This window comes from Vanacampus margaritifer, chromosome 2 (assembly GCF_051991255.1).
Source record: "Vanacampus margaritifer isolate UIUO_Vmar chromosome 2, RoL_Vmar_1.0, whole genome shotgun sequence".
NCBI lineage: Eukaryota > Metazoa > Chordata > Actinopteri > Syngnathiformes > Syngnathidae > Vanacampus > Vanacampus margaritifer.
The window spans coordinates 56,778,493-56,790,265 of record NC_135433.1 but is presented as its reverse complement, the minus strand read 5'-3'; the positions used below and the strand labels follow the sequence as shown (position 1 = coordinate 56,790,265).

Here is an 11,773-nt window from a genome sequence, read left to right as displayed (position 1 = left end):
AGGATAGAAGCGAGGTGTGACCCCAATGGATCACCTGTGGGCGCAGCTGCTCTGGAACAAATAGTCTATTCGCCGGGCACCCTTTTGGTGGGGTTGCCTCCCCATTGGCTTGTTTCACTTCCCTCTCGATAGGCCATGTCACGGCTCCAATCACACAGTCCGGCGAAAGGATGGTCTCTGGTTCCTTAATTACAGGCTCAGGATCGTAGAGACGGGACAGGGCGTCGGGTTTGACGTTTTGAGACCCCGGCCTGTAAGTGAGAGAGAAGGGAAACCGGTTGAAGAACAGTGCCCATCTGGCCTGGCGTGAGTTGAGTCTCTTGGCTTTGCGTATATATTCCAGGTTCTTGTGATCGGTCCAGACCACGAATGGATGCTTTGCCCCCTCAAGCCAGTGCCTCCACTCTTCCAGAGCAAGCTTGACGGCCAGAAGCTCTTTGTCCCCAACGTCATAGTTCCGCTCGGCCTTGGATAATCGTCGTGAAAAGAATGCGCAGGGGTGCATCTTTCCATCCTTCTCTGCGCGTTGAGACAGGACAGCTCCGATCCCCTCATTGGACGCATCCACTTCCACCATGAATTGCCGCTGTGGATCTGGTACTATGAGGATCGGAGCTGTGACAAATCGTTTCTGGAGTGCTTCAAAAGAGGCTTCAGCCGCCGGTGACCAACTGAACCTCACCAGAGTGGAGGTGAGGGCATGCAGAGGGGCAGCTATTGCGCTGAACCCTCTGATGAAGCGTCTGTATACGTTTTCGACCCCGAGGAACTGCTGAACCTTCTTGCGGCTAACAGGAGTGGGCCACTCCGTCACGGCCCTAGTTTTAGCCGGGTCCATCTGAACCCTCCCCGGAGCTATGACGAAACCCAAAAAAGAGACGGTTTCAGCATGAAAGACGCATTTCTCGGCCTTAACATACAGTTTGTGCTCCAGCAGTCTTTGAAGAACCTTGGAAACATGGATCTGATGAGTGGCTAGATCTGTCGAGTTTATGAGTATGTCGTCTAAATAAACATATACAAACTGGTCCAGAAAGTCTCTCAACACGTCATTGATCATGGCCTGGAAAACTGCAGGAGCGTTAGTGAGTCCGAAGTGCATGACCAGGTATTCATAATGGCCACTAGGTGTATTGAACCCTGTCTTCCACTCATCCCCCTCTCGGATCCTAATGAGGTGGTAGGCGTTGCGCAAGTCCAATTTAGTAAAGATCGTGGCTTGTTGGAGATTTTCAAAGACGGAGGACATGAGAGGAAGAGGGTAGCGGTTCTTTATCGTAATGTCATTAAGGGGGCTATAGTCTATACATGGCCGTAAGGAACCATCTTTCTTCCCCACAAAAAAGAAACCTGCTCCCGCTGGTGATGAGGAAGGACGAATCAGTCCAACCTTCAGGGAAGTTTCGATGTAATCCCTAAGGGCCGCCTTCTCTAGTCCTGAAACAGAATATAGGCGTCCCTTGGGAATGGTGGAACCAGGAATCAGTTCTATGGCACAGTCATAGGCACGATGGGGTGGGAGCGACATGGCCTTGGTCTTGCTGAAGATCTCCTGGAGGTGATGGTAGCATGGAGGCACGGTGCTCAAATTCGGGTATTCTGCGTCTGTGAAGGATTTGACAGAAATGTGATCAACCGTGGTGATGTCTACTTCTCGGTTTGGTGAACCAATCCCATGGCTCACACAATTCTTTCCCCATCCCAGAACTTCGCCAGTTACCCAGTCTACATGGGGATTGTGTTCACACAACCAGGGGTGTCCTAGGACCAGGGTCCGTGAAGGAGACTGAAAAACGTGAAAAACTAGGTGCTCCTTATGTTTGCCGACTTGGAGCTGGATGGGTTCTGTGATGTGCGTAATAATGAATAGTTCACTTCCATTCAGGGCCCTAGCCTTAATGGGCTTGATTAACGGCTCAGTCTTGGCTCCTAAATGTCTCACCAGCCCCCAGTCAATTAGGCTCTCGTCGGCCCCAGAATCTATCAGGGCATAGAGGTCTGTGGGAGTGGTGTGATGATTGATCCTCACTGACGTGAGTCTTCGTGGAGCCGCCGCCGGAGTCGTGACTTGACTCACCTCTTGGGTCCTTTTGGCTGGGCAGGCGACCACGAGGTGATCTCGGTTCCCGCAGTAGAAACACAGCCCTTCCCGCTGTCGACGCCGTCTCTCCTCCAGCGAGATCCGCGCTCTGCCCAGTTGCATGGGCTCTTCCTCTGGTTGCGCGGGAGCTGGTTGCCGCTGAACTGACAGGGATCCGAGAGGAGCTGACCCTCCTGATGTTGGGAAGCGCGGGAAGCCCTCCATTGTCCTGGTCCGGCGAGCGCGGCTCTGCGTCACCTCCTGCAGCCGATGATCCGTCCGTATGGCCAGGGCGATGAGGGAGTCCAAATCCGGTGGAAGATCGACTGCGATGAGAAGCTCCTGGATGGACGTTGCCAGGCCCTTGAGAAAAACGTCGTAGAGCGCCGTGGTGTTCCAGCCACTCTCTGCCGCAAGAGTGCGGAAGCGTATGGCATAGTCACTCACGGAGTCCCTTCCTTGGATCAGACTGCTTAGCTGCTGGGCCTTTTCCCGGTCGGAACAGGCTGGGTCAAAGACTCCCTGAAGAGCGGCTCGGAATTTCGGGGCGGAGCTGCAAAGTGGGGAACAGCGGGCCCACTCTGCCGTGGCCCAGGCTCTGGCTCTTCCAGTCAGGTGAGAGATCATGAAAGCCACCCGTGAACGATCTGTGGGAAAAGCCTGGGGGGAGTACTCAAAATGAATGTCACAGTCTGTTAAAAAGGCCTTGCATTGTCCTGGCTCTCCAGAGAATCGCTCAGGAGAGGCTAACTTGATCCCTGATCCGGTATATGGCACGGGTAGGATCGGCAAGGTAGCTTGAGTCTCTGGCTCGGACGGAGGGCTATTGGTGCGACTTCGAGCACCCGGAATCTAAGCTGAAAGCTCGGTCATTTGCGTTGCCATGGCGGTCTGAAACTCCTCCTGTCGGCGTAGACGGGCATCCTGAGCCCGCAAAGCTGCGATCAATTGCTCTCTCTCTGCTGAGTCCATGCTGGCCGAAGTGTTCTGACACAACGAGGCTGTTTTTGGACTCAGACGCAGAGGAAGAGGTGGAGGGTAAAGCAGCTTTTAATTAACAAAACAAAAGCTCTTCAATGAGAGGGAAAAAATAAAGACTATACAAACATTAACTGAAAGCGCTCCAAAAGGGAGGAAGTTCAAAACTACATTCAAAAACAAAAATCACTCTATGACTAAACAAAACTAAGCTATACAAAATTACAAACAAAGGTTCTCTCACGAGACAAGGAAATAAAGGCAACAAGGCAATTGGGTATCAAGGCTGTGGTCTATGGCAGGCTTCAGTGGCTCAAACGAAAACACTTCGGCACAAGACAGGGAAAACGCAGACTATTTATCACATGAGGGTAATGGGGAACAGGTGTAAACAATCAGGGATCAGGGTTGACACAGACACCACACGAGGAAGGGCAAGTGACCTGAAACGAGAGGAGTCAGACTTTTCACAATAAAACAGGAAATGACAAGACACCCTCACCGCGGTGTGACATATACATATATATACATACAGGGTGTCTATAAAGTCTCTTTACCATTTCAAAATTTTATTAAAAATGCAAATGATTAGATATTTTATTTAGATTTGTTCTATTGTATTCAGCGTTTATTAAAGTTTTTAATCACACTGCATTTGTGTGTTTCAGGGATCCTGTTTGTCAAAGGTCAAAGGTCGCCCACTCCTTCCTTTATCTAACACTGTCCCTGTCTCCATAAATTTCTTGTGCCATGCACGAATTGACGGACGTGATGGTGTATTTCTTCCATACTTAGTTCTGTAGTTTCGCTGAGGATGCCTATCCGATTTTGTTTCAATAAACCATGAGACACATTGCGCCTTCTCTTGAGGGGTAGCCATTTTGTAGGGGTTCATTCAATATCACCTCTTTGACAAACAGGATCCCTGAAACACACAAATGCAGTGTGATAAAAAAAAAAAACTTTAATAAACGCTGAATACAATAGAACAAATCTAAATAAAATATCAAATCAATTGCATTTTTAATACATTTTTGAAATGGTAAAGAGACTTTATGGACACTATATATATATATATATATATTTATGTGTGTGTATATATATATATGTGTGTGTATATATATATATATATATTTATATATGTATGTATGTATATATGTATGTATGTATATGTATGTATGTATATATGTATGTATGTATATATGTATGTATATATATATATGTATGTATATATATATATGTATGTATATATATATGTATGTATATATATATGAAGAGCCGTTTCTGCATCCATCCAAGACGAGAACAGTATTCTTCTCACAAACAGAACAAAACTTATTGATGGAGCTGTATGAGGAATTCAAGACTCACCAAAAAAGGCAACACTGCTGCTATCAATTAGACGAGGGCAATATCATTGACAAAAAAAAAAAAAAAGCAGACAGACTAAATATATAAGTTATAATTGTTTCATGTTAGATGTGTATTTCACATTAATCGTGTTATTAATTTTTGATTTAATGTAAAGCACTTCGAATTGACCTACATATTCATTCTTCACTGTTACATCTCAACAGTAGCCAAAAGCAATCATGGCAACAAGTCGGCAAGTAGCCTTCAACAATATATATAAAAAATAAGACTAAATAGGTGTTGAGCTGTAAATATATGTTGCCCATTATTGTAGCCACCAGAAAAAAAGACTAAGACCACTGCCACAGGTGGGGGAGGGGACCACCGCCTGCTACATTCACATCAGCAGAAGATCTGCAAAATAATTTTGCATAATCCGGCTTGATGGAATACCCCGCCAGGTGTCATCTCCTGTCTCTTGGCTGCTTGCTGATGGAGTGGGTCATCCTTTTCACTGATGCTTCAGCAGTGTCTGCAGCAGTTGTCTCCACCTTTTGAGCAAGATTTTGAAACTTATGAGATTCTCATTTAATTAAAAATAAATAAACTAACATTTGACCTAGTTACTTTTGTTAAAGTAGCTAGGTGACAGTGGCACTGCTCACATCTTAGTGATACAGATAGACTAGCATTTCAAAAGCAGAATAGCCAATATTTAAATAAGAGTAATGTTACATTGGAAAATTTAACTCAAGTAGAAATTAAAAGCGCAGGAAAAATACTACAAATATTTGAGTACTGTGAGTGATGAGTAAACTAACAGTGTAAGAGCCTTTTATTTTAACTGTTTGCAAAGCATACATTGCAAAAATACTGACATTTATCAATAAATTTTAATATTTAAACTAAAATGATTAAATACAGAGGATAAAGGTTTGAGGTTAAAATACCTGTAGCGGCTTAATGATCCACTGGCAGTAAAAACGTTTTGTTTTCATTTTATTATGATAGTAAGAGTACAGATGCTTGAATATAATGTTAGTCAAATACAAGTAGCTGAGTACTGTCCACTTTTGGTTAAGGTTCAGGTCATCTTGTAAAACATTCAATAGGGTTCTGTAGCTCTATAGTAATTTTCACATCTAAGCACTAAGCAGCAGTTAATGAGTTTTTTATTTTTTACTTTTTACAGGTACAAGCTATTGATCGTATGTTTACACTGGTGGGCTTCAAATCTTGAAATAAAAATCGTGACTTCAATGTGTTCAGTTTTCGTGACAATTAACAAAAATTTTTTACACATACACATTTTTTTTTTACAGGTACAAATTTTTATTACAGGTACAAATCACGACTTTTACAGATACAAATTTAGACTTTTTTTTACAGGTACAATTTTTTTTTACAAGTTAGTTTTGCACCATATTTACCTCCATATGTAAGCCCACAACTTCTGGTTTCACATGTCAAAATAAAAGCATTGTATTTCAAAAGGAAATAAAGATGGCGGAGGCGGCACGGTGACTGACTGGTTAGCACATCCGCCTCCCAGTGCTGAGGACGTGAGATCGAGTCTGGGCTTCGGCCTTCCTGGGTGGAGTTTTCCCCGTGCTTGCGTGGGTTTTCTCCGGGTACTCCGGTTTCCTCCCACATTCCAAAAACATGCTTGGGAGGTTAATTGAACACTCCAAATTGTCCATAGGTGTGATTGTGAGTATGATTGTTCGTCTCTGTGTGCCCTGCAATTGGGTGGCAACCAGTTCAGGGTGTACCCTGCCTACTTCCCGAAGCCAGCTGGGATAGGCTCCAGCAAGACCCGCGACCCTTGTGAGGACAAGCGGTAAAGAAAATGGATGGATGGATGGATGGATAAAGATGGCGGCAATTACAACTACTTATGTTGATTGGGACTTTTTTTCCCTCCCTGGCCACTGTATTATTTGTTTAATCCTATTAATCAAATTTTTATTTTATTGTGTGCTCTATGCAAAATTTATTTTATGAGCAAATTGAAAAAATATAATTGCCATTGATTTCTAGTCAATTTCTTCAGCACTGTTGATAACCCTTAGCAAAGCATTAAACGCAATGCTCAGGGACCCATCTCTCACTTGCCTGCATGCACGTTGCATGCGTGTGGACGAGATGGATCTGTGTCCATGTGTGTGCCGTATCCCACTGAGCTGCGAACATTGCTCAATGTTGCAAATGTTAAAATTGCAAAATATGAGGTTGTCGTCCCTGTCATTTAAAGCAGACATACGATGCAAGAATTTTTCTTTACTTTTTCCTTTTGGGGGGGGGGTTAAAACGGTGATGCACACCATGAGTCCAAAATGACACAGCTGAGTTTCTTCATATTTGCAGTAAATTAAATTTATGATTACATATCCAAGGAATTCCTCAGTTAACGTTTTAATCATCATGAAACCTCATTTGCACAGCATGCTCCAAATTGACCCATAACCATTTTCCAAGTTATTTTATGTATGAGTGTTACCATGATATATCTTTTAGGTAATTAATCGCACAAATTTCTGTAATTGATCGCGCTTAATCACATTTTCCTACTTCTGCTCCTACTTTTTTTCTTTAAAGCTTGTAACAGATATTTACTTGAGTATAGTCATTAAAGAGAAAGTACATTTTGAATCAAAGACTGATCCAATAGCTTTCTTTGATCTTTGAAGAGAGTCCTTCTGCTTCTTCTCGCTTCTAGGTATAGTTGTGCTCACAAGCAGCACACTTCAGAAGGGTTTATCTGAGAGGCCTAATGGAGTTAACTTGAGCAGGGTATTTTTTTTCTGAGATGATACGCCAAAGAAGGGAATTTAAGGAATTTAAATTAATCTCCCAAGTTAAAACTCCAATTTTGACAGCCCTCGTAAAAAGAGAATTAAGTGATTTGCAAATCCTCTTCAAAGTATAATAATATACAGTATGTAATTAATTGAATAGGAGACAAATACAGTATACAATACTTCATGTTCATGACGAATGCCTTTTTTTCAAATTCTGTCTCATTTAGAATTTGATGCCTGGAACATGTTCCAAAAAAGTTGGAACAGAGGCAACAAAACACTGGGAAATTAAGGAATGCTTAAAAAAACACCACCACCTGTTTGGAATATTCCACTGTTAAAGAAATTAATTGGAATCGGTTGAGTGTCATGATTGGGAATAAAAGTAGCATCCATGAAAGACTTATTCACAAGCAAAGATGGGGCAACAGCAATTATATTTCATGTAATTTTTCATGATTATTTTTTTCTATATATTCTGTTCTATATTCTAACGTTCAAATTCAAGCGTTGATTTATACTGCATTATTCAATACATTATTATACCATGTCACAGATTTATTTAAGGCAAAAATAGTCCAGTGGTTAGAGCATTGGTGAGTGGGGTGCGAGGGTTTAAATCCCGCTTGAAGCAGATTTGAGTGTTGTACTCGAACTCAAGTTCAAGCTTAACTTCAATTTCATATAATAATCATTATCCAATTATATTCAAAGACAATTGACATTGTTATAAAAAATATTCCACATACATTCAAATATTAGCATACAAAATTCGGCATTCACACGCAATTTTTCCAGAAATTGCACGTCTAGTTGTTATTACGTTTTTTCCATTTTGAATGCGGAAATATGACTTTAGTCTCACCTGCTGCTTCACAAGCCTGAAAAAAAACAGCGTTATGTTGTTAACAATAATGGAAGAGCAGGCTATAGAGTTTGCCCAAAAATATGTTTTTAATTCCCTTTTCTTTCTTTTTGTTACCCTTTTCATTCATTGGCAAGTATACGTTCTAGGCCTTAGTCCCATGTCATTTGTTGATGGACTGTATTTGTGAGTGTCTTGCAATGTAGGAGGCAAATAAAGTCAATTTGTTCTCATGTAAATTCAAGTGTACCTGATAGTCAAGTCAACTTTATTTCTATAGCACTTTCAATCAGCCTTAGGTCTGTATGGTGTACTTGTACTGAAACAGTAGCACTCTACCTGTTCTGATGTCAGTAATTTATACTTACTTATCTCTTTAGGGGGCAGCGGATGGGGCTCTTACCATGGTCACTGGGGCTTTGAGATCTTTAGCCACCGACAGCCCTGCATGATGCATGGTTGGGCTTTGGAAAAACTCAATGGCCTACGCTACCCACCCTACACAGAAAATAAATTGAGCTGGCTGCGCTGGACCACCTCACCTAAGACAACTTGCTTACTCATGTGACAGCAGACATTGTAATGATTGTGCCAACAACGGTGCATGGAAATACATTTGGATCAACATCTTTTTTCAGTATCCATCTTGTAACTATATTACTTTGTGGCATTCTTCAATTTTCAAATTGATAGAATAATCTCCTAAACATGTATTTGGTTGTAGTCACTATGGTTTTTAGGTTGAACTAAATGTTTATGCAGGAGTAGGCAAGTTTGGTCCTAGAGAGCCGCAGTCCTGCATGTTTTTTAAGTCTCCCTCCTCGAACACAGCTGAGAGGCTCCTGTAGAACGTAATTATGAATTGATGATTTGAAACACCTAGGTTGGAGGCAGGAAACGACAAAAACATGCAGGACTGCGGCTCTCTAGGACCGAACTTTCCCATCCCTGTGCTTATGTATAAATACTCAATGGCCCGGTTTCACACATAAGGCTTATATCAAACCAAGTCTAGGCCTAAATCAGATTACTCAAGCTAGGTCATTTAAGTGGCTTGCATGAGGGTGTCTTAAATTTGTCTTAGTTGGCCCTTGACTATAGAGTCCTGGAGTAATCTTAAATGAGAATTGTGCTCATGAAAACCTGAAATGGAATTCAGGACAGCTTTGATGGAGGAAATTCTGGCCCTAAATAAAGCATGGCTGAAAGAATAAGAACACGTTCAAAAAACTATAGTACGGGAAAAAAACCTCTACAGAAAGAAGTTGTGGGAAACCATGCTGTTATTGAAAGTAAATGCCATACTGCTGCTATTGAACATAAGAGTGTTTGGGCTGCCATTTGCAATGAATTCAATGCAAATAACTGCAGATGAGACATGTCTGTTAGGATCTCGCAAATGCCATAACATTTCGTGACATTGCTTTCTTACATTGAATGGTATACTCTGTAGAAGAAACCAGATAAATGAACATTTGGACAGTGGACAAGAAAAACTGAACCCAAATTAATTAGCACTTGTAAATACAGATTAGCCCACTGTCTGTCTCCCATTATTTTTAATTTATTCTAAGGACGTTTTTCTAACACTGATGTTTTCCCAGAGGAAATGACTAACCCTTGTGAAGGAACCATTACACAAAGACTGTGAATCCTCCACATCTGCTATGGCATCCCTGAAAGAAGATGCTGCCTTCCAGCTGAGACCAAGAAGGATGTCCATGCATGAAAAGATAGCCTTGGAATTTCGTGAGCAGAAAATGAAATATATGAAAGACATGAAAATGAGAATTCGACACATTGAATATGAAATTAGCAGAGATGTATGTGAAAGCTGTGTAATGAAATACATTGTGAAAATATATATATTTTCTCACTTAATAGTATTTTGGCTACCACAAAAGCCTTGGTTTAGTTTTATCATTTAATTTTTCAGCATGTTATTTATATATGTGTACATCACAAACACAATTAATGCAAAAAACAAGCCATACCCAATCATGTTATGGTTTAAAAACATATTTTATAACTGAAGTGGTCCAACTTGAAAGGAGCTCTGAGTGTAAATGCTCGTTTTTTTCTGCCACCATGATGGGAACACCTGGATCATTCTTTTCTTTCGTCGGGACAGTTTTGCTGCTTCAGGAAGTTGTGCAACACAGATGTAGCAATGATCACATATCACCTTTGTACATACAAAAGCAATCTCTGAAAGTTATTTCTGTCATGATTTGGGTCAGCTGGTGGGCTCTGCCCACCATACACACCTGCTGCCCATCATGCCATCTTGCCATCAGACCTCAATAAAAGCCTGATGGACACAGCAAGGAGTGTCGGGTGATTACTCCGAGACGCCGCTCTCTTGACCCGACTGTACTCGTCCTACAAGTGTTTCTCCTGCTGCCCATGACTGACCTTTTTGCCGCCACTGTGCGTGCTTTTGAGTTTGTTTGTGATCCGCCTGTGCACGTGAGTTTGTGTTTGTTTTCGTCCGCCTGTGTGCGTGATTTTGAGTTTGTTTGCTATCCGCCTGTGCGCGTAAGTTTGTGTTTACTTTTGTCCGCCTGTGTGCGTGATTTTGTGTTTGCATTTATCGCTACATTAAATCGAAGTAATCCGCATCCCTGCCGTGGCTCGCCTTCCTCACTGCATCTGGGTCCTCCCTTCTCAGGCCGTGACAGAATCACCCGACCAAGTATGGACCCCACAGATCCCAACAGCCCGCGCCAGGTCCTGGCCAGCCATGGACACTTGCTCGGCCGGCACGAGCAATATTTCCAGGATCTAAAGGAGGTGATGTCGGCACTAACTGCACAGATTGGATCGCTCACCTTAAAGATGGAGCGGAGACCGGAATCCACGGCCGCGGAAGACTCACGACCTGCCAGAGCGTCTCCTGTTTTCCCCGCTTCCCGATCAGCAGGCAATCTTGTCTTCCGGGAACCCAATATTCCGCATCCCCCCCGCTACGCTGGCGAGATTGGTGGGTGTGACCAGTTCCTTCATCAGTGTAGCCTGGTCCTCGACCAACAGCCGTACACCTTCCCGGACGACGGCTCCAGAGTTGCTTTTATTATGAGCTTGCTTTCCGGCCAGGCAGCATTATGGGCGATGGCGGCCAGCAAAACCAACCCGGAGCTCCGAGCCTCAGTTCCTGCCTTCCTGACTGAATTCCGTAATGTCTTCGACCACCCAGTAAGAGGGAAAGAAGCAGGCAGCCGCTTACTGGACTTCCAGCAAGCCGGCTCCTCCGTGGCGGAATTCTCCATCTCTTTCCAGGTTTTGGCCGCCGAGAGTGGTTACTGCGACGCGGCGCTGTGCGGAATTTTCCGGCAGGGACTAAACCCGCGGATTAAGGATGAGCTGGCGGCACGGGACGAGACGTCCACGCTGGAGGAGCTCATCGGCTTGGCCATCCGGTTGGATAACCGGTTGCGGGAGCGACGGCGGGAACGGGAGGAGGAAGAGCGACGACCGGAGGCAACGGAGACGTCTGCTCAGCCGGTGTCGGCCACGTCCGCGGGGCGCTTCGTCGACGCCCCGCCTCCCGACGCTTCATGGCGACACCCACCTGCCAGAGATGGCGTGGAGCCTTTGCAGCTTGGAGGAGAGCGGCTCTCGGCAACGGAGCACACGGACCGGTGGAGACACCTAGCGGCCAAGTGTGGGAGGCGGCCTGAGAGACACAGGCACGTC

At 43.7% G+C, this 11,773-nt stretch overlaps 1 long non-coding RNA gene across 1 annotated transcript in view; it reads left to right on the top strand.

The window, feature by feature from the left end:
- The window catches only part of LOC144043741 (uncharacterized), a 23,349-nt gene extending 12,651 nt beyond the window's left edge, over positions 1-10,698 (top strand). Inside the window, exon 2 of the long non-coding RNA XR_013291153.1 lies at positions 8,458-10,698. This is a non-coding gene — a long non-coding RNA (uncharacterized LOC144043741). The remainder of the gene's footprint in view (positions 1-8,457) is intronic.
- The last annotated feature ends 1,075 nt before the right edge of the window (positions 10,699-11,773 follow it).